General features: G+C 42.0%; 1 protein-coding gene and 1 long non-coding RNA gene across 2 annotated transcripts in view; one reads left to right on the top strand and one right to left on the bottom strand.

Annotated features, from left to right (window-relative positions):
- Nucleotides 1-21,125, bottom strand: part of LOC144110492 (putative fatty acyl-CoA reductase CG5065) — a 47,120-nt gene that overhangs the window by 4,022 nt on the left and 21,973 nt on the right. The gene's annotated exons all lie outside the window — the stretch shown is intronic.
- On the top strand, nt 3,236-7,823 carry LOC144133772 (uncharacterized). Its single transcript, XR_013315103.1, has 4 exons — nt 3,236-3,392; nt 3,793-3,863; nt 7,414-7,519; nt 7,649-7,823. It is a non-coding gene; the product is annotated as an uncharacterized LOC144133772 (long non-coding RNA).

The following is a 21,125-nucleotide window of genomic DNA, read 5'->3' as shown; positions in this document are numbered from 1 at the left end:
ACTGCTGGCCCGCGGACTATAGGCATGACATGACGTCCGATTTTTTATTTGTCTGGTTTACTCTTAGCCAACAATGTCCGCAAACTAGCATGGCGAACGACCGTGAGCATGTCTAATGTGATTAACACAATGAAGAGCCGAGGAAGGGTGATAACGCATTACGTTGCTTCAAGGTTGAGTGATTGGTACAAATTGTGAGCAACGTTAAATAACAAAGGCCTTAATTTGCTATAATGTTAAAAGCTGACTTGAAAATATTTTTTGCTACATTGCTAGCCACATGATAGAGTAACATTTAATAAAAATGTTACTGCAACATTTGCTTTCTGTGAGAAATGCTGCGTAATGAGGTCAACTGTTAGAAAACATTTAGACACAGACAATGGTTGGACAACTTCTCCAAAGTGAAACTGAGCACCAGCTGAAACTACATTGCAAACATGATGAAAGTGCACAAGTTGAAAGCCGAATTTCCATCTGCCATTTGGTAAGGAAATAAACAACTGAGTAAACCAAAAGCATGGGCAAACAAATCTGTGAATGCAGTGCAATGTAGCAGTTACATCTTTGCTACACAACCATTAATCAAAAACACCAACTCCTTCATGGATAACAAAAGCACCGACACAACAACATATTGCCCAATGCAATGTTTAATTTAGTAGGTAACTATTGCCGCCCATTCATGCCTGCTCTTCCTGCAGATAAATGAAACGCCACCAAAGAGCAGCGAGCAGCCATAATTGCTGCAGTGACAAGGAGGATGTGCACCATCGATGCTGTTCCCCCATCCTGAGTAGGAAATAATAGCAGTTTTTTCTGCAAATACTCTGAAAGCACGAATTTTCTATCCATCGTTTACTTAGCTTGCACTGACACGACCCATTGTGTACTCGGTACCTTTGACAAACAAAGGGCCAGCCGATAGGCACACAAGACTGTAGAACCTTGCTAACTTGCATAAAATCAATGCACAGAAAGAAAAAGCTGACAAAAAAATGAGGAATTCCTTATTTCTACTTTTTATACAATACTAAGAATGTGGCTAAGATATGGCATGAACATTGTTTTTTTTCTGTTCACTTACAAACTTCCCAGCCTGTGCTAGCATATTACTGTGATGTAAATAATGAAGCATGCCAACACTGTACAATATGCTGTAACACTTATGAAATACTCCCCTTCAAGGCTGCCGCATGCCTCTTACATGCGGTAAAGTTTAAATCTGCCAAACTAGCTAGTCTGCAAGATGAGACGCCAAGCCTCTGACATCTGGCGATGTGTACCTCCCATGTAATTAGAGTGATTGGAGATGCTCCTTTTTGATGGCATTTCAGTTGCTGGGTGTGGAAGGACCAGATATGAAGGGCAACAACTAGACACCAACTTTTTAAGCAACATCACAATAAGCAATGTACCTTAGCTTTCCTTCTGTCCAAAAAGGAGTTTCATTTTCTATGTTCTGTGTTCACATAACTGCTTGTATGTGCACATTTTGGCTTGCTGGGAGGTGCTTTCCTCTGTTAAACTACAGTTTTAACTCTGGCCTCAGTCTTCTGCGCCTTCTTAATTTTTTGCTAGCGTTCACCTTAAGTCGCGTACAAACTCACGCAGATCTCCACTTTTCTACGTTTCCAGCTGTCACATCTTCTCTGCCTTCGTCATGTCCACCACTGCATCCAATGCCTTCAAGTCTGCTGTGTATAATCATTTTAATTAATCTGCCTACACATGTATTTATGTTAGTCGCTCTCCTCTCTTCGATGCCAATTGGCCCTGAGAGTAAATAAGTGAAATGGTAGTCTAATCTAGGTCTGAGCAATCACGCATTATGTTGAGTTTATTTTACCACGTTGGCCAGTAGAGAGTGGAAGGAAAAAAAGCTGCTAAGTGGAGCTCGACATGCCTCTCAACCCCTACACTGGAAAGCAGCAGACACCAAGGCATACGTAATCACTAACGACAACAGAACATGACAAGTGTGAAGTAATTCAGTAACGTTCGTCGCATTTACCACAGTGCATACTCGCTGCTCAGTAATTTATTACCTCATTAGACATTCTTCAAAGAGAGTGTACAATTATGTTTTGTTTGAACATGGCACCACAGTACAATGACAATCATTAACCTTGTGCCAACACAACATAAAATAAACTTCTGCCCAGTAAATGCATTGCTTGCAGTGCCACCACGGCACCTGTTTAGAAAATAAGCTCAAAATATTAGTGACATTAAATTTGAGCAGACGGTAATTCCCCCACCCCCTCCCTAAAAAAATGAAAAAGGGTGCTCTTCCGACGGTACGTTTGTACGCTGTAATATTTGCGAGTCCAACTACGTGTGAAATTCAGATATAAATAATTAACGCCAAAGCATTCGGTTGAATGCGAGGCGCCAGGGCGCGGGCAAACAGTAATCGTCTTCAGGTATCCACTGGTGCCACGCCCTGAGGGCCACTGCTCGGCGAATACCATTCATGGCCACGTTCACATCCAACAAGCTTGTCACAAACATCACACAGGTGATGATGCAGCAGCAGTTCATCATTGCTGTTGGCCAGTGCTGAATTTTTTGCCGTGGTAAACGGAATCATCCACCGAAACGCGCGTCGACTGTTACTCGCCAGATTCTTGCAGTCCCACGAGGGAGAGCAGCTTTTCCGTCGGCTTCAAGTCTCCTCTTTCGTGCAGGGCCACTGGCATTGTAACGCACATTCTGCATGATCGTTTTACTACGCACCGATGCCGCACGGGACAGCGAGCTGTTGTATGTGCACTCCAATGCAGCGTTCCGGCCACACACATACACACACACATACTAAAGACACACAACGCGCAGGACGCACGCAGCGAACACGGAAGAACAAAAACCCATTCCATAGCGCCTGTCCATTCAACTCCACACTGCGCTAACTGCGCACATGTTTCCGATTGCGGGCTCGGCTAGCGCTTCGACTTCGCCATGGCTAGCCATGGCCAAGCCAGCCAAGCTGCGCTGCCGCTGGTGGTAATAACGTTCATGCAACGAAAAGAAAAAACAATATATCAAACGATTCAGGTTGTCAGCTAAAAAAGCTACCGTAAAATTAAATACATCTTATATGTTTTTGCCGTTGTGCGCCTTTGCGACATCAGCGACGTGAGCTTGAGCGCGAATACGCGAATGGCGCTATGAATTTCCCGTGTAGCTCCGTAAATTGCAAATGGCGTGACTACGCTGCTAACTTGTAGACATGCTTGCAGAGGTAGTCGGTGCGAACAGTTGGAAGTTCAATCGACTGGAATTGCTCAAGGAAAGTCAGCGGCACTGCATTTTTATTGTTTCTGTGCATTGCGAGTGACTTTGGCGGCAGCCACTCGGCAACGTCTCCGGTTTGGCGAACTTGTGAGAAGGTGAGCCTGTTCTCAAGTTTTGAAAGCGGTTTTGTGTTTGTATTGTAACCCTGCGTCTCGTCGCATGTTATGTTCACGATAACATCAGTACAACGTGCATGCGCTTTCTGTCTCTAGAGTAATATTGGTCGATCAGCGTAAACTTTTGGATTCAATTAAGCACGAACTGTCCATGTTGGTACTGCGTGTCGAATGTGTTTTGAGATGATTCTGAGCTGGAGATGGTGTTCTGATAATTTGTGTACTACCAGATATAGTCTAGAGATTTGAAACCATTTATCACACTGAAACAAAGTTGGAAAACTGTTTTGTGTTCATGCATCTGCTGTCCTTAAACTTGACTTTTCGGCAATCATTCGCATGGCTCCTTTGGATCTGGAAAATTGACTACTGTTGCTAGGGGTGCCTGATAGCAGAGCTCCTGGGGACGCCCAGTGGGTCATTTGTTTGTCCAAGTGCCCAGTACCAAAGGTACCATTCCTGACATTTTTTCCCAGTCCGTTAACCTCATATTCCTTGCAAAGATTACAGTATGTAATCAGGTAATAAAAAAATTGGTAACTTCTGCATATTTCAGAAAAGTTCAGAGAAATGCACATGCAGCATCAGTATTCTCGGTAGAATTTCTGAGACCTGGATTCATTTCATCTAGGACTGTGGAAAGCAGTAGGTCAACTGTACATAAATTTATTTTCCTCTGGTGCAAAGTAAAGAGTGCAAACATCATAAGACAAGTCTCTAGTCTGTTTCATTCTCACTGCATTTGGCCAAAGCATAATATGAATTGCTGTATGTTTTATGCCCTAGTTTCCTTTACTTTGAGCAGTAGATATTGACAGTGAATAGCAAGGCAACTCCACTCGCTGACGGTTTTGCCTTCGGCAGCAAAACAGGGAATACCTTACCCCATGTGTTATCTCGACAGACTCAAAACTGCGATGGACAGCTGCGTCCACAGCTGCTATCACCTCCCAAGTGCATGCGCTCGTAAGACACATAATAACTCTGGATTGCCATTAACATAGCCTTGCTCATTGCAGTTGCCGATAAACACCTCATAAGTGGTACTATTATGCACTCTTTTCTTTGGCACTATGTATGAGCTTCTGTTCTCGCACTTTCTAGAAATAATGCATGCAGTTTTGAAGTGTGAAAAGGGAATTTACGTGTAACTATATTGTCATGTCAGTATGTTACAGCCAAATAGTACGTTGATGTCAGTGCTGGTGGTTTCTTTTCATTATTTTAGGAGAATGTTATAATGTTACCTATAGCAAATAATAGCCCTCACTAATTAGCTGATTTTGTCATGTCCAGTATTTTGATATGCTAAGCCACCAAAGCATGATTCAGAATGTTGTCAGAACTAAAGGCACTGAGTCTTTCGTGTCGGTAAAAAATGTGCTTTATACCCCTGTCACATGGCATTCCTCGAAGGCCTTTCCAGCAAAGGCACCATTTTTCACCAAAGGAGCGAAAGCTTAAAGGAGCAGCGATGCAGCTACACGGTGCAGTCCAAAGGTGAAAGTCGTTCAGGCTTAGCACCCGCTGCTATACTCGAGGTGGCTGAAGTGAGTGTTCTAAAATTAAAGTGGTGTATTCTGTTCATTCGTTGAGCTTTGACAATTTTTTTATTCTGATTGCTTCCTTAAAAGTACTGCAACAGCTACTCTCATCAGCAGGAGCAGGTTTTGTACGTGTATTGCCTTGGCCACCATGGGCGCTCGGTGTTGCCGCAACACTTTCACTCTCTTGAAATTTGAACATAAAACATAAACACCGGTACAAAAACCAAAGCCAGACACACCTTTTGTATTTGAAAAAAATGTTTTCAAACATTATTAGCTTATCTATTTTTTTTATTGCTTTTACTTTTTGACTTTGGATGGTACTGGGATCACAGCTTCTCGAATGCCGCGTCTTCGGGCTCCGAAGGTCTCGGTTGAGCGCCTTCGCCTCCAAGGCCCTTAGCGACAAAGGCGCAACATTTGTACCGGGTAGCTGCACTCCTTACGCCTTTGGATATGATTCTCAAAGGCCTTTGCGGTGCCCGTGTGACAGGGGTATTAGTGTGGTATGGCTGCTTGAACACCTGTCCCTGGTATCTCACAAACTGAATAAGGAAGGGAAAAGCCTCAGGGTGCTTGCCGACGTTTCGACAAGAGGACTTGTCTTTGTCTGGCAAAGTGTTCATCATTCGTGGGGTTTAAATAAGGTTTTCACTTCGAGGCAAAAGGCCTGTTGTGTGGGGTGAGGGTGCGGTATGGGAAGGGCGTTACGATGGGGAGCGTGAACCTTGACCAGGCATGATAGCTGCTAAAGAAGATTAACCGGTTGACCTGCAAAACTGTGAAAACAAAAAAGCCCAATTCAGTAGAAACGAATCTCGGGGTATGGAGTGCGGATAGTGGGCTTGAATGGCTTTATGTCCAGCCGCAACAGGTGGCTTGGTATGGCTGGCTGCCTTTTCCTGAAAAACTAGGATAAAGGAATTAAGCAGCATGGCAGAATAAAATACCAGGGGGGGGGGGGCAAAATAATTTGAAGGAAAAAGAGAAAATGAGGGCAGGTTCGGAGAAAAGGCAAAAAGAAGGGGGAGGGGGAGGAGTATGGCAGCCAAGGTTCCGAGAAGTGATGTCAGGAGGTGCAGGGCGTAAGGTTAAAGTATAACGATAAATTAAAGAAAGCAGGAAAGGAGGGGGAAATTATGGGTTGGGAAACCTCTGACCATGTGCAAGGCCTTTTCAAATAATTATGCCAATTCCGGAATGTACAGAGCTGGCCAGATTTAGTGCAAACATGTGAGCGCATGGCCGCACTCTTTAGAGGTCCAGTGTGTGCGGCGCAGCCACTCATCGCTGCAAAATGGCGCAAGAGGAGATGCACCTGGATGTGGTGCTTCGTGTCATGTTACACTTCGATGTGTGGCAATGTCAGACACAGTGGCCCAAAGAGCACAACCATGTGCTCGCGTGTTCGCGCTAAGAGTGGCAACCCTGTACTTGATTCTAAGTTTCCTCTGTATATGTTGACCCCAGACGAAAACAAGTTGTCTTGTCGAAACGGCAAGCACCCTGAGATTTTTCCTTCCCTTGTTCACTTTTTGAGTGTCAAGAAACCATCTGCCTACTCTCTCTGTACCATGCACTCCACATCTGGTACGGTTATCTTTGTATGTATACACCAGTGATAAATCATGAAGGAAATCAAGGGATTTGTATTTGTATTGCTTAACACTTACTTTAAAGCTATATCATGAGGGTATAGTTGAAAATGTGCTACGGGGGCTTGGTTGTGTGTCGTGACTGGTTTCTCTTTATCAGGGCTACTTGACAGCCACCATGAAACGCAGGCTTTTGAAAAGTCGTTCCTCAAATAAAAGAGCGTTTCCACTGTTACAATGGAAATGTTATTTGCTAAAAACTTCAATCATTGCAGTTCAGGGATTGATATTTTTCAAATAACTAACCTGAAGTTCAAAACCTGCAGAAGGAACTATGTAACTTCTTTCCTGCCTTAAAAACACAGTACTTATTTGCCAGTTTCAGCAAGCAGAGGTCTGTTTCATGGCACATACTTTCCACTACCTTGCATGAAAATTGTGCAGTACAGGCCCACCATAAAACTAGGGGCATAGTATACTGCTTGTATGCAACTACTTTGGCGTTAGAGCATGCATAGCATGGTCTTAAAGTTATTCTTTTCATTTGCAACTGGTTCATAAAAGGCCTATTCTGGCAAAAGGTATTTAGCAAAATTATCTTCCTCTGAATGCTTCTAAGGATAACTTTAGTTCATTCAGGAAAATATATATTGACAATATCTCTTAAAGGCATGATTGTCCATATTAGCTCTTGTTACCTCACAGTATTTAGTTTTGTGCCTCCAGCATCACTGACTTGCATCATATGTTAAATAGAGTAGTAAAAAGCTCGCTGTTAGTTTAAACCACAACTCATGATGGGGCTGTGCACTTTTTGTTGTGTTACATGAAATATACTTATGTATGAAACAATTTCAGCTGCACCTCACATGATTCAAATCCACCAGAAGAAAGGCTGCAACACAACATTGCTCACTATCTGTTGCTTTCCCAGCACATAACATGCCATAACAGCACATAGCAGGTAAGATGTGAACAAAAACAGTGCATGTATATATTCCACACATGCATTTTGTGTACTACCAACACTATGATATGATTAACTATGTCATGTAAGAGAGAGTACACAAATCATTTTTTGTATATATTGCAGCATGGTTATTTCAAGTTTTAAACTGGCCATTGAAACGACCCATTGTATCACCGCTGGTTACCCGGTGGCACTGGGGATCGAACTCCGCACCTCCTGCTTGCGAGGCAGATGCTCGGACCACGAGGCCACTCCTGCAGTCCCCCCACTGATGTTGCTTACACCAGGTGCTGTTAAAGCCCCGGTATGTATGTTAAATGCATTTTAGAAAACCTTTCACTTCCAAAGTACCATTTCATCTTTATAGCAAAACCACAGTTCGCCTAGCTAGACAAACCTGCTGCATACAAGCCAGCAGAAGTGTTGCACGTACATGCTTCATTAGGAAAACAAAAATCAAGCAGAGCCTGCCCTTCATGGTGCGTTATACCCTGATTTTGAGCAATGATCAAGATAGGCAGATGGTCATTTCATTGAACACTTGCATGATACATTCGTAGAATCGAAAAGAGAAGTACTATTGCAAAATCTTCAAACAGTGTTTATTCTCAGAGAAAACATATCATGAAAAAAGTGTTGGATTAGTTATGGTGCACCTTGTATGGGGAAAGGGGCTCCCACTTTGTGAAAGGCTTAATTTTGGAATAACGACAGCATTTAGACTAGTTGGGTTACCATGTTTAGATAATGGATGGGCTCAAAAAGACACTGGAAGTAAGCGCACTGTGTGGAAATCTCTTTCTGTATCCTTGTCTTTTTGAGCGCTTTCACGGTCTAAACTTAATTTTGCAAGAGAGCAAGGAAAACAAATATTTAAATTCTGAAAATTAAGGATAAAAGATCATGTTTCATTGTGTTGCCTAAAGTGTACATTGTATCGCTATTGCTGTATTGCAGCACTTCTGTTGTGGTCTTGCATTGCAGCCTCTTGACTTTTGTTTATATAATAGGCAGTCCTTTTTTTCATTCGATTGCAACACTTTAGGAGTTACTACAGAGTTGCGTGGTAGCGAACTCTCAGATTAACGGCTTGCATTATTACGCCAGCATAACTTGCTAAGTGTTTCACTGCAGTCTTGTTACTAGAACAGCCTCTTGAAAGTATTCAGCCTGGTGGTCATTGAGGGTTACTGTTCACATATCAAAATGCCGGATCAGCTGTATACTCTTTACAGCTACCAGAACTATGGTACATTTCATGACATGCTGGCTGAAGAGTGCTGGAGCACCAGACTGGGGATTTGGATGAAACAATTTTCAAATGTGTGCTCGGTATCACGCTGTTTTGTTCCAGTTGTGGAGAGGTTTTCTTTTCATATTTGTTCTGTCAAACATTTAAATTTTGGGCAATATGTTGTTGCCTTTATCTTGTGTTCTCTTTGTTGTTGAAGTTTAGTATTTTTGGCACAAGCACTCCACTCTATTACTTTTCAGTATAATTTAAAATTTGTAGGGCACGTCATGAAGAATAAAACTTCTACTTGAATAATCTGCATGTGTTTATGTTCTCATTGTTGATATAAAAACTTAGTTGAGACAGCTTGTATTTTAGCTCTGGCTAGAATTTTTAGGAGAGCCTCAGTAACATATTCACATGACCAACACAAACTTGGTATTATTGTTTGTGCAATGAAAAACAGTTTTAAAATAGTTATTAACAGCTGTCAGTGTAGGACTGGCCTAAAATGTTTTGTGCTCTATGTAGCTCTTCTCTGAGGCAGGATTAATTCATCTGCACCTGCAGCCTGATACCGCCAAGATACCAATTCTTGGGTGAACTTATGATTTTTTTTTTCACTGAGCAAACTTGCATCATCTTGAAACATGGAACTTGAGCTGATTCTTAACAGCTCTAGTGTAGCGAATTTCATTATCCTCATTGCTTAGTTTACATTCACCTCAGGACAATGGCCTTTTCCAGTTTAATTATCTGTGTCTTGCACCAGCTACATGCCACACTATCAGAAATCACCTAATCTTATCTAGTGAGCTTATAATCAGCTATCTCCTGCTATATTTTCCTTATGGTGAAATTCATTTTGTTGCGATACAATGCACAAGCTGTTTCCTGGCGTGGTGCTCAGCTTATCTGGAATGAAATGCTTGGGAAATTGGTCTCTGATTTCACCTTGAGTAGACGAAATTAACTTGTGCTAAGGCACTCTTTGGCCACAGATGCCCTTGTGCCATTAAAATCCATCAAATTCATTCTGTTGCCCTAAGATACCATTGGTGATTCATTCTCTGCATTGTATGCCCTGGCCAGATCCATTTTCTTCTTTTAATTTCTGCCAGAATATTAACAACTTCCTTGTTCATCCCTGTTATGGTTTCACTCGGTCAGTTGTTCTATTAATAATTATAATCACTTTATTGAAAACATATTTTGGGCTAAATGGCATCAAGTTTGCCACTCTGCACAATGATATATATGTTTGGTCTTGCATGTCTTTACTTGTGTGGTAATCTTTATTTTGTGCTCGCTGTCTAAACAACCTTATTTGCCTATGATATCCTAAGCCCTTCTATACCTATTTTCCTTCCCCCTGGCTCTTTCTCTTTTCAGTCATTCCTCCTCGTTCCTTTACACCGGCCATTGGTCACAAGGCTGCTGTGGGAACGACAGTCAGCACTGGGCCCTTTTTTGTTCATGGAACCTGCACTGCTACTATTAACACTAATAGTACGTTATCAGTATTTTTGTGATACTGCATTTATTGTTATTTATGAAGTAGTTGGCTAAGGCAATGGTAGCAGTGTTGGATATTGCAATATATTATGCATATATCTCACTTGCAATATATCAGTGTGTTCACTATTACACTACCCTCTATTTCTTTCAGTTCAGTTATTTGGCTATAGATATATTGTGTAGTCAAGAGTTCGACGGAAATCCGTCTGGTCAGGCATGGTGATGCAATGAAGTGAAGTAGCAGTCACTGACCATAGTCGAAAAAAGAAAGACGTTTCGAAACCCGTACGGGTTTCTTGTTCACAGTGAGCAGGACAAGAGCGGTGGCGAATTTATATCCGGAGAATGTGACGTAAAGATCGGGCGTAGATGCCTGGCATGGGGCCAGCGTTCTTGTTTAATGTTGCTTGTGATGTTTGGATGAATAGCGATTCCAGCAGAAGGCGCGTCGTCAGGTTTCTTTCCTTAGATAAGATGGAGGCATTGCCCCAGTCAATCTGGTGGCCAGTGTCGTGTGCATGACCCGCCAGCGCATTTTTGGCATGCTTTTTGTTTTTCACATCACGTTGGTGGTCCTTTATGCGTCTTGAGAACTTCCCTGTCTCACCGATGTAGGCATGATTGCAGTTCAGGCATGGTATTTTGTAGACGACTCCTGGAAACTGCTCATTTGGTAGTCGGTCCTTCACATTCATTAGCTGATTCCGCAGCTTGCTGACAGGCATGTGGGCCACGCGTAAGTCGTATTTTGAGAACACACGAGACAACGCTTCGCTGATACCAGGCATGTATGGAATGCCTGCTCGTGTTCGATACGTCCTACAATCAGTGGTAGCTGGATGTGCAGCTCGTTCTTGTAGCTTTGATATGAAGCAGCTCGGATAACCGTTGGCTGACAGTTCTTCGTGCACTCTTTTTAACTCGTTTTCTTGATCTTGAGTTAAAAAGAGTGACGAAGAACTGTCAGCCAACGGTTATCCGAGCCGCTTCATATCAAAGCTACAAGAACGAGCTGCACATCCAGCTACCACTGATTGTAGGACGTATCGAACACGAGCAGGCATTCCATACATGCCTGGTATCAGCGAAGCGTTGTCTCGTGTGTTCTCAAAATACGACTTACGCGTGGCCCACATGCCTGTCAGCAAGCTGCGGAATCAGCTAATGAATGTGAAGGACCGACTACCAAATGAGCAGTTTCCAGGAGTAGTCTACAAAATACCATGCCTGAACTGCAATCATGCCTACATCGGTGAGACAGGGAAGTTCTCAAGACGCATAAAGGACCACCAACGTGATGTGAAAAACAAAAAGCATGCCAAAAATGCGCTGGCGGGTCATGCACACGACACTGGCCACCAGATTGACTGGGGCAATGCCTCCATCTTATCTAAGGAAAGAAACCTGACGACGCGCCTTCTGCTGGAATCGCTATTCATCCAAACATCACAAGCAACATTAAACAAGAACGCTGGCCCCATGCCAGGCATCTACTCCCGATCTTTACGTCACATTTTCCGGATATAAATTCGCCACCGCTCTTGTCCTGCTCACTGTGAACAAGAAACCCGTACGGGCTTCGAAACGTCTTTCTTTTTTCGACTATGGTTAGTGACTGCTACTTCACTTCATTGCAGATATATTGTGCTGCTTTCCTAGTTTAGTCCACTCAAACTAAAACTTTGCTCTTTGTGTCACAGGTAGAATCTACAATGATTGCTGCTCTGTGTCTTGTAAGCAGGAGGCAGTGTTCAATGAAGCCATGAGCTTTCCTTGGAATTGAAAAGCCTTTGCCGTATTATGCGCTGAACCACGAGTGTGAAGAGGAAAATGTCATGCCTTAGACTTCTGCATAGGTGAGCCATTGCGGTGAATCCACCAGCGCGAAAGACAGGGATGAGAAAGGAGACAAGACAGGTGCTGACTCGCCACTAAAGTTTATTGGCAAGAACAGGGAATATATAAAAAGCCAAGCAATACCATAAACCATGTAGTTACAGATAAGCATACAGGACAACATGAGTCAAAAATCACCCTCAACATTTCCCTGATCGAGGTAGTCCAACTCATTGTGTGTTAACACGATAGACAAAACACATTCTTCACGGAGTCATAAGATGCGTCTAGCCTCGATAATCTCCCATTTAATCTCTCTGAATTTACTGCCAAAGTGCGTGTTGCCAAAAGAAAAGGGTAGCAGACTTCACATCCCGTGCAGTGTACAGCAGAGTTACCCCAACCACCTAGCCAAGCCCCTACCCTCTTGTGTTCCTGTAGTCTTACATTCATACACCTTCCAGTTGCACCTACGTAAACCAGACTACAAGATAATAATATTTGATACCACATCCATTTTACAAGGTACATATACATTTCACTCTACACGTGTACTTTTCTCGAGCCACATTCACAGAATTATTCTTAAAATTTTACATGCTTTAGACAACGTATTAGGGGCCGAGAAAGCCACTTTTACATCATACCTTCTGGCCACATTTTTCAAATTGTGCGACAATTTATGTACATACGGTAACACAACTGGTCTTTTGGCATCTCGCTGGCTGGCCCCAGCCTGATTGTGCCAGTCACCGCAAAACTGTCTCAGCTTCTTTAACAATTTATCATATGCTCTTGCAGTAACAAGGTTTGGAAATCCTGCGTTCGTTAACCTTAAAATCTGCTCTTGGAAACTAGTCGTCATGCTGTGAAAGCATAATTTCATCAATTCTGAGCCCGCGCTAGAAAGTACAATGCTATCTTTCACTAGCTTGGAATGGTCGACATGTAGCCAGGTAGCAGCTTAACACTCGCCAGCACACATGAAGTGTGCTGAACATCAAGGTAAGGTCCAGAAACCACAGCTCTTTTTCTTGGGACATTTGCTCCAAGGTAAACCTGAGATAAAGGCCTTGCTCCTTAAACAACTTGAGAAGATGTACAGGTCCCGAACTATCACAACCTTTATAAAAGACCAGAAAATCATCGACATAGCAAAAGATCTTTCCCCCGGCCCATGCACATTCTGGACAATTATTCTATCCACCCTACTCAAGAAAATATTGCTTAGCACAAGGTCAACCTTTGAACCACTACATATTCGAGACTTTAGAACACATACCGCACTGCGCTACTCTACAAACATGCTCTTCAAATAAATGCTATTCAATAACATGCTCTTCAGATGAATTTCAGAAAAGGATTCATGCAAAATTATCTCTGGTTATTTGCAAAAGCATCTGTCTACTTCGCATCTTGAAGATCCATTTCTTGTACTCAATTTGCAGTGTGGTTGAGTATCTTAAGAATGACAATCCAGCGGATTGTCTTGTGATTAGTGTCGATGTAGAACTATTTTATTCTATCCCGTATGAAGATCTTGTGAAAAGCTTATGAATGTGTATATCGGAGCACAACGATGAGCTCGTGTTTAGGAACGGGTGTGTAACATGTCTTTTTTGGCACTTGCCTCCTTTTATTTGAAGTGAAGAGCATGTTTGTGGAGTATGGCAGTGCGGCATATGTTCAAAAGTCTGCTAAATGTATCGATTTGAAGGTTGCCCCTGTGCTAAGCAATATTCTCTTAAGCAGGGTGGAAGGAATGATTGCCAAGAAATTGCATGGGCTGGGGGAAATCTTTCGCTACGTCTATGATTTTCTGGTCTTTTACAAAGGTTTCACAACCTTGGGAAAGTGTGGGACCTGTACATATTGTGAACTTGTTTAAGGAGCAAGGCCTTTGTCTTAAGTTTACCTTGGAGAAAATGTCCCAACAAAAAGAGCTGCAGTTTCTGAAACTTACCTTGATGTTCTGCACACGCCATGTGTGCTAGCGATATTCACCCAGGAGTGTTAAGCAGCTACTTGACTGTTGGTCGAACGATTCTAAACTAGTGAAAAACAGCATTGCGTCGTCAAGTCTAGGCTCGGTATTGGTGATGCCATGCTTTTACAGCGTGACAACTGGTTTCCAAGAGAAGATTTTAAGGCTAATGAAAGCATGATTTCCCAACCATGCTATTGCAGAAGCGTGCGATAAATTGTTAAAGCTGAGCATATAAGATTGGGCAAGTTGGTCTGACATGCTAAAGATAAGAATGGCGCAGCGTCAAGTAACGAGGACAACAGGAGAGCACACCCACGCACAAGTGCCATCCTTGGAGCGGATGCAGAATCTAAGAGCGTGTACTTGACATTCAGTGTTGGCAGCCAAGGATCGGGCTCGTTCAATCTTTAGCGTTCAAATCCATGTTTCCTCGTTTCCTTGACTGTCAACGCTGAATGTCAAGCACGCGCTCTTGGATTTTGTATCTGCTCCAGGGTTGGCACTTGTGCGTGGGTGTGCTGTCCTGCTTTCCTCGTTACTTGATGCTGTGCCATTCTTCCCTTTAGCATGTTAAAAGCTGAAACCCCTTCGCAGGGACTGGCATGATCAGGCTGGGGCCAGCCAGTGAGATGCCAAAAGACTGACTGTGCTACTGTACATACATAGATTGTTGCAAAATTTGAAAACTGTGGCCAGAAGGTATGACGTAAAAATGGTGTGTTCGGCATCTAATAAGTTGCCTACAATCTGTAAAATTGTTAATAATTTTGTGAATTTCGTTAGGGAAAAGCACATGTGTCGAGTGAAACGTGGCAACATATATGTGCCTTGCAACCATTGCATGCATTGCATACCATTATCATGTGGTTGGGTTTATGTTGGTGAAACTGGAATGTGTATCAATGTAAGACTACAGGAGCATGAGAGGTATTTGGATATTGGTAGGGGTTGTAACTTATCTGCATATTACAAGGGATGTGAAGGCTGCTAGCCATTCCTTTCGGCAACACGCATTTTGGCACTACGTTCACAGCAGATTAACCAGAAAATTATCGAGGCTAGACACATCTTATGACTCGGTGACGAATGTGTGAGTGTGCTGCCCATAGCGTTAACATGCAGCGGGTTGGACTGTCTAGATGAGAGGAATGTTAAGGGCAATCTTTTACTTATGTTGTGATGTAGCTTATGTGTAATTGTGTAGTTTGTGGCGTGTGGCTTTTCTGTATACTCTGTTCACTTCAATAAACTTCAGTTGCGAGTCAGTGCCTGTTTTGTTTCTTTTCTCGTCCCTGTCTCGTGCTGATAGATTCAAGTACTTGTAGAGTAGATTCACTGAATTGTGTACTTGCAGAGGCTTGTGAAAAAACGAGAATTTTCTTTCCTTTATGTGGAATGGAAGGTTGAAATTTTTTTACTTAAATGTTTGCAGCATTAAATTCTATTTGGAAAGGTAAAACCCACTTCATTGTACATTTTGTGTGCAATGGTGCCGGTGGCTGCATGCAACTGAAAACATTCGTCCAGGTTATCTAGCTAGCGTCCTTCTTCCTTGTGCCACATTTTCTGAAATAATATTTTGTCAGATTTATTTCAATCAGAATTTCTAAGAACATATTGGTGATCACATAATGGTGATCACATATGACATAATTCAAAGCATGATTATTGGTATTTTTTAGTCTGGGGCAGTACAATGAGAAGTACATAGTATATAGTAAAATTAATTATGACCAGTCTAACATAAACAAAACTACTTTTTTTTAAAGGAAAATTTTGCTACCGAAGTGCTGGAGTGACATGGCATTATGAAGACGTGGACAGTGTGCTGTATTCATGATGGCACGAGAACTTGCGTACAGTGCTTCAGGTAACTGGTGAGTACCTTGGTGCTGTGCTTCTGCTAATGTAGCCAAATTATGTTTTTAATCTAAGAGTGTATCTGAAAACTTAAGCAAAAATTGAGTAGTATTTAGATATTCTTGCACCAGATACCACTGTGAGAATTAGTTATTAATGATGTGTCTCACATGTACCCTTGTCTCCTGAATATAGTAAGCATGGCTTCCGAGCTGAGTGCCTCCGACGTATGAAAAAAAATGGCCACTGGGCTGCTCCACGACGCGTGGAGCAGCCCAGTGTAGCACATTCAGGCTTCATGGAGTGGAGAATGAAGGCAGTAAATAATTTAAAAGTAGAAAACACAGCACAAACCACAGGACCAGGAAACTGACAAAACACACCGACCCTGATGACACTCTTTGCATGAAGGGTGTTATAAAGTTGCCTGTCATGTAGTGCAAGATGGAGGTCGCACAGGACGGGTGTTAAATATGAGTTGATGCAGACACCTGTCATTACGTAGTACTCACTGTAGAACTCGAGCAAGAAGCAAAGGTAACAGCTGAGCATGGCCACTCTTGTGCTTTCCTCCGCAAGCAATCTGGAATTGCACTTAGAAATCTTTTATGCTTTCTCTTGACACATACATCATTGCTGCATGTGGCGAGGAAAAGTACATACCCTTGATGTCAAGTGACAGTGAACTCACAGGGCTGGTAACAGCTCACTGAGGTGTTGTGATATATCTACAGGGCACCTCATGAGAACAAAGAGCCCTTGAAGGAATTCTCTCAAAGTTTGTTGCCACATGGACCTCTTTGTAATCAATGACTCTAAATGGCAAGCCTTCCTTTAGTGTCACAAAAAAAGGCCTAGGACATGGGTCTTTTTGCTTCTCCATTAGTGCCAAAATGTTTGCTAGCGAGATCTTTCGCAGATATATAATTGTTTCACAAAATGTCAACAAGGAGAATGGAGCTGCACCAAGCAGTACCAGTAAAAACTTATCACAGCTGTTCAAAAAGCAGAAAGACTCATGCCTTCATCCTTCTTTTGCATCAGACACATGAGGACACTTCGTCTTTCTGGGTCATCATTTTGAAAAGGTTCACATGGCAACTGCCTTTGGTTAAATTTCTGCCAAGAGCCCTTTTTTGAAACTTGAGCATCCGTTCCTTGTGAGGCACACTGCAGAGATATTGGAATGCCTTAGTGAGCTGCTTCCGGTACGTGTGACTGCATTTTCACTGACATCAGATATTAGTACATTTTCTTGCACGTGCTGAGATAATGGAAGCTATGAGTGAAAACATGCGGTTTTGGGGAAGTGTGCTTCCTGGGGCCGTATTCCAAGTTTGTGTCATAATAAAAAGCGTCATAATCTGCCGCAACGGGCATGCCCGGGAACTGGATATAAACTGAGTGCGGGACTTTCGCTTCGTCTTGTCTTGCCTATAACAAATTGAATGGACGATAAATTTGGCAAGCGTCTCCCACCTTTTTCAGATGTTACCAATGTTCCTTGCTCGCTAAGTTGTGCATTTAGTACTATGTACAGAAAGGCACCTGCATTGAATTGCATCTGGCCCCCATCCTGAGCTACTTTCTATTTGCACAAAATGATAAGCGACTGTAAAGACTTTCATGCGCACAGTGCCGCCCGGGAAAGCGCATTTTGTCTGCTTCTTTCTGGGCCTGTGGTTTTTACTGTTTACTGTTATGAGAAATGAATTTTGGGCAATAAATTATAACGGGTTGGTTCTCGGTGAATGGCTTTTGAAAGCTTCTACGAAAGCCGATTGTTCAATAGCGGATGGTTGAAATGTATTTGTGAAATTTATATTTGGTGTTGTGTGACCACTAAATGAGGATTTTTTATGCTTTTCAGATGGATCCGACAGCAATGTGCAGATGTACAATGTGTGTAGTTTGCCATGAAAATAAAACGTATGTACTACTTGTACTCACCCAAACACTTACCACTCTTTCATTCTAAGCTGCATTCTTTGTACGTATGCACTACATAATATGCGTAAAGGAAAGCCTTGTACATAATACTTATTTCTTCGGCACCTGGACGGCTATATCTGCAGTGAACATTGTGGGCAGAAGCTATACGAAGACGCATGTTCATGTACTACAGAAAGTACATAATTACAATACAGATAATTTCCGCTCTAGATGAAATGACTTCCGAGTGAACGGAGGACGTATGCATACACATTGCGGAAACTTATAAGAATAAAACATAACCATTCGTTGTGAAAAAACGATTTCGGTCTCGTGCATAGCATGGCGTAACTTTCCGTTACCAAGAATGTGACAGTCGTCATACGGAGTCTCTGTTTCTGACATTTAGTCCGTACCTCATGTTGCGGAAAACCCTCCGGCAACGCATTACCAGCGGGTTTCTCTGTACTGCGGAGCATTTTTTTTTACAGTGCAGGTGTTTCAGGGAAGACTGAATAATTTTCAAAAACGGGCCTTTTGGGGTAAAAAATGTGGCTTTGCCGCATAGTATTGCCAGTGTTGGCGGCACCCGGAAGCTTAAGTAGTAAGCTGGTTAAATAATTTCTGATGATTAACCTTTTAACCACACAGCTAGTCAACTGGTTGCAATCAGAGATTCGCAGCCGGTCGTTAGTAAGAGCCGTATGAGGTTTTAGAATTTAGATAACACGATTGTCCTCACCGCAGTGGTTCTACAAAATTTGGCTACATCGTGCCAAAATACATGCGCTTTCGAAAAGCGTGCAGGCAAATCAACCTCTCCACTGCACGTAACTAGTCAAAAAAGACAAATTTTGTCGAGCCACAGTGCCGAGGTTAATCGCTTTTTCGAAATTCTAAAAAAATTGATACGGCTATTAGTAACTGCCGGCAAGTCACAAATTGCATATAGGTGCTTAAATTTAGAAGTTAGTTATTAAAAATTAGTTAACCAGCTAACTCAAGACGAAATCAGCGGTTTTCTGGGGTTCGCCAAAATTGGTAATACTACGCTAAAAAAGCCATAAAACTCCAGGCAGTGCAAAAGCAAGTAGAAGTAAAGCATGATAGTGTAAATACAACATCTTCAGGAAACTGAGCACGATTTATTTAAAAAATAAGATAGTGTAGCTGTCCAAACGACTATATCAAAACCAGTCAGAAAGCCGACAGTAACCTAAAAGAAAACAGAGGGCTACATCAGTAATTGAGAACAAACGCATGTGTTACAAGAACAACGAGGATAGTTCTACGTGCTATAGGAGTCAGTCAACAATTTGTTTTTAATTGAGAAATATCATTCGGCATGCGCAAATTAAGGTCACAATGCACGTGAAGCACATTATATGAAAGGAATTTGGCTAGAGGAAAGCAGTTTAATTTCAGATTTTGATATCATCTCGGCAGGCATGCCTTCCCTATAGCAAAAATTTAATAACTATGGCAGTGTCTTAGCATTTGTAGGCCACAAGCAGTTCTGCACTGTACGTATACAGTTAAAATACGCCATCTTTTTAGAAACGTATGCGAATTCTAGTCGGAAGTAAACGTTATTTTTGTCTCCAACTTATCATATAAAGACAGACGATAGAAGTGTATATCTTCTATTTTCATTCCAAAGTACTGGAATGAAGTACTGGAAGTGAATGGATTCTTTGCAATTTAGTTTTGGCTCTGTTCCCCATACCAAATGACAATAATTTCTATGTGAATTATGCATTGTACAAAATACGTTAGACCTCTGATGGCAAATTATTTTTTTTTCATGTAGTTAGTCCAACTATGCACGGCACTTTTGAAATAAACTGGTAGGCGTCGGTATCCTAGGTCATCTTTTGCCTGAAACAGACTGCAACACTTTAAGCGTCTCAGCAGTCTCTATCTTTGAATTGCTCAGCCTTATATCCGTATTTGGGCTAACTTCTTGTTTCTCTCTTGGAAAAGATGGCCTTCGTTTACACGCTAATTTTTAAAGTGCTACATTCAGGCCATATATGTAATTGTACAAGCGGCCCGTACGCTCGGTTGATTAGTTCATTTGTTGTTTTTGCAGAGCATAAGAGCGGCCTATCATCTGTGTAAATGAAAAACTTTATCGTGCGGTCATTAATAGCAATATCTTTTAGGTACAAATTAACTAAGAGGATCAGAATATTGCCTGGAAAACGTCTACACAAAACGTTTTTAACCAATTTTTAACCAAACCAATTTTATTGATCTGCGTTTCCTAAATCTATACTGCGCGCCGTTGATAATGTTAAATTTTATCTCAAAAGTGCGCCATTGTAGTCGGAATAATTTTCTGAGTGGTTTTAGAAAAACGGGAAGTATTGAAACGGGCCTGTAATTTGTAAATAAATTTTTGGTTCTTTCTTAGTACAACACGCTTAATTTAGTGAGCTGCATTTGCTTTGGAAATGTTCCTTGAGCTAAGCAAAGGTTGAATATGTGAAATAAATGCACTGGCTTTTCTTTCCGTACAGATTTTACTGGCTTTATTACAAACCAATTTGCTTCACTACTTCGGCCATTATTTAAGCCCATGAAGACCGATATTACCTGCGATTGTGATACTGGTGTTGTTATAAAGGGACATTGAGGATAACTTCATCCAATTACTGTGATCAGTGAAGGTTGATCCTCTGCTCCGTTATGGCTATGTTGACGTTTGTCCGGCAGCAAAAAGGGCGTTTATCGACGAGACAAAACGATTTAAAAAAACTCCCCTCTGGTCAATTTATAATCGCGAGGTCCTTACGGAACAGAACGGGTTGCCGCCGTTCTGAAGGGAATGGCTGTGCAGCGATAGCCTTTGGGATTCGCAAAAAAAAAATATATCCTCGACTCACGCATCTTACTTGCCGATGATGGAGAAGCCTGCATTTCTTTTTCATATTTTACAGCCTATGAAAGAAAACGGTCCCTTTTCGATTAGAGTTGTCTCGTTGTATTTACCCTAATGACGAAGGCCACCTTCTGTTTGTGCTCGATGTTCCTTTAAGAACATAGATTTATGTTTTCTTTAATTTAGAGCGTTGCAATCGACAAGATACCGGTTACCTTGCCAAACTGGCTACTGTATGCGTTAGCTAAGTCTACTCTTGCCAGTTCGTCATTCCATATTTGAATTTTCGACACTGGGATCGGGCCTGCATATTGATTAAGAACTAAATTTACCTTCTTCCCTTATTCTT

The sequence above is a fragment of the Amblyomma americanum genome, chromosome 1 (assembly GCF_052857255.1).
Source record: "Amblyomma americanum isolate KBUSLIRL-KWMA chromosome 1, ASM5285725v1, whole genome shotgun sequence".
NCBI lineage: Eukaryota > Metazoa > Arthropoda > Arachnida > Ixodida > Ixodidae > Amblyomma > Amblyomma americanum.
The sequence above is the reverse complement of the archived record's forward strand: the minus strand, read 5'-3'. Positions and strand labels throughout refer to the sequence as shown.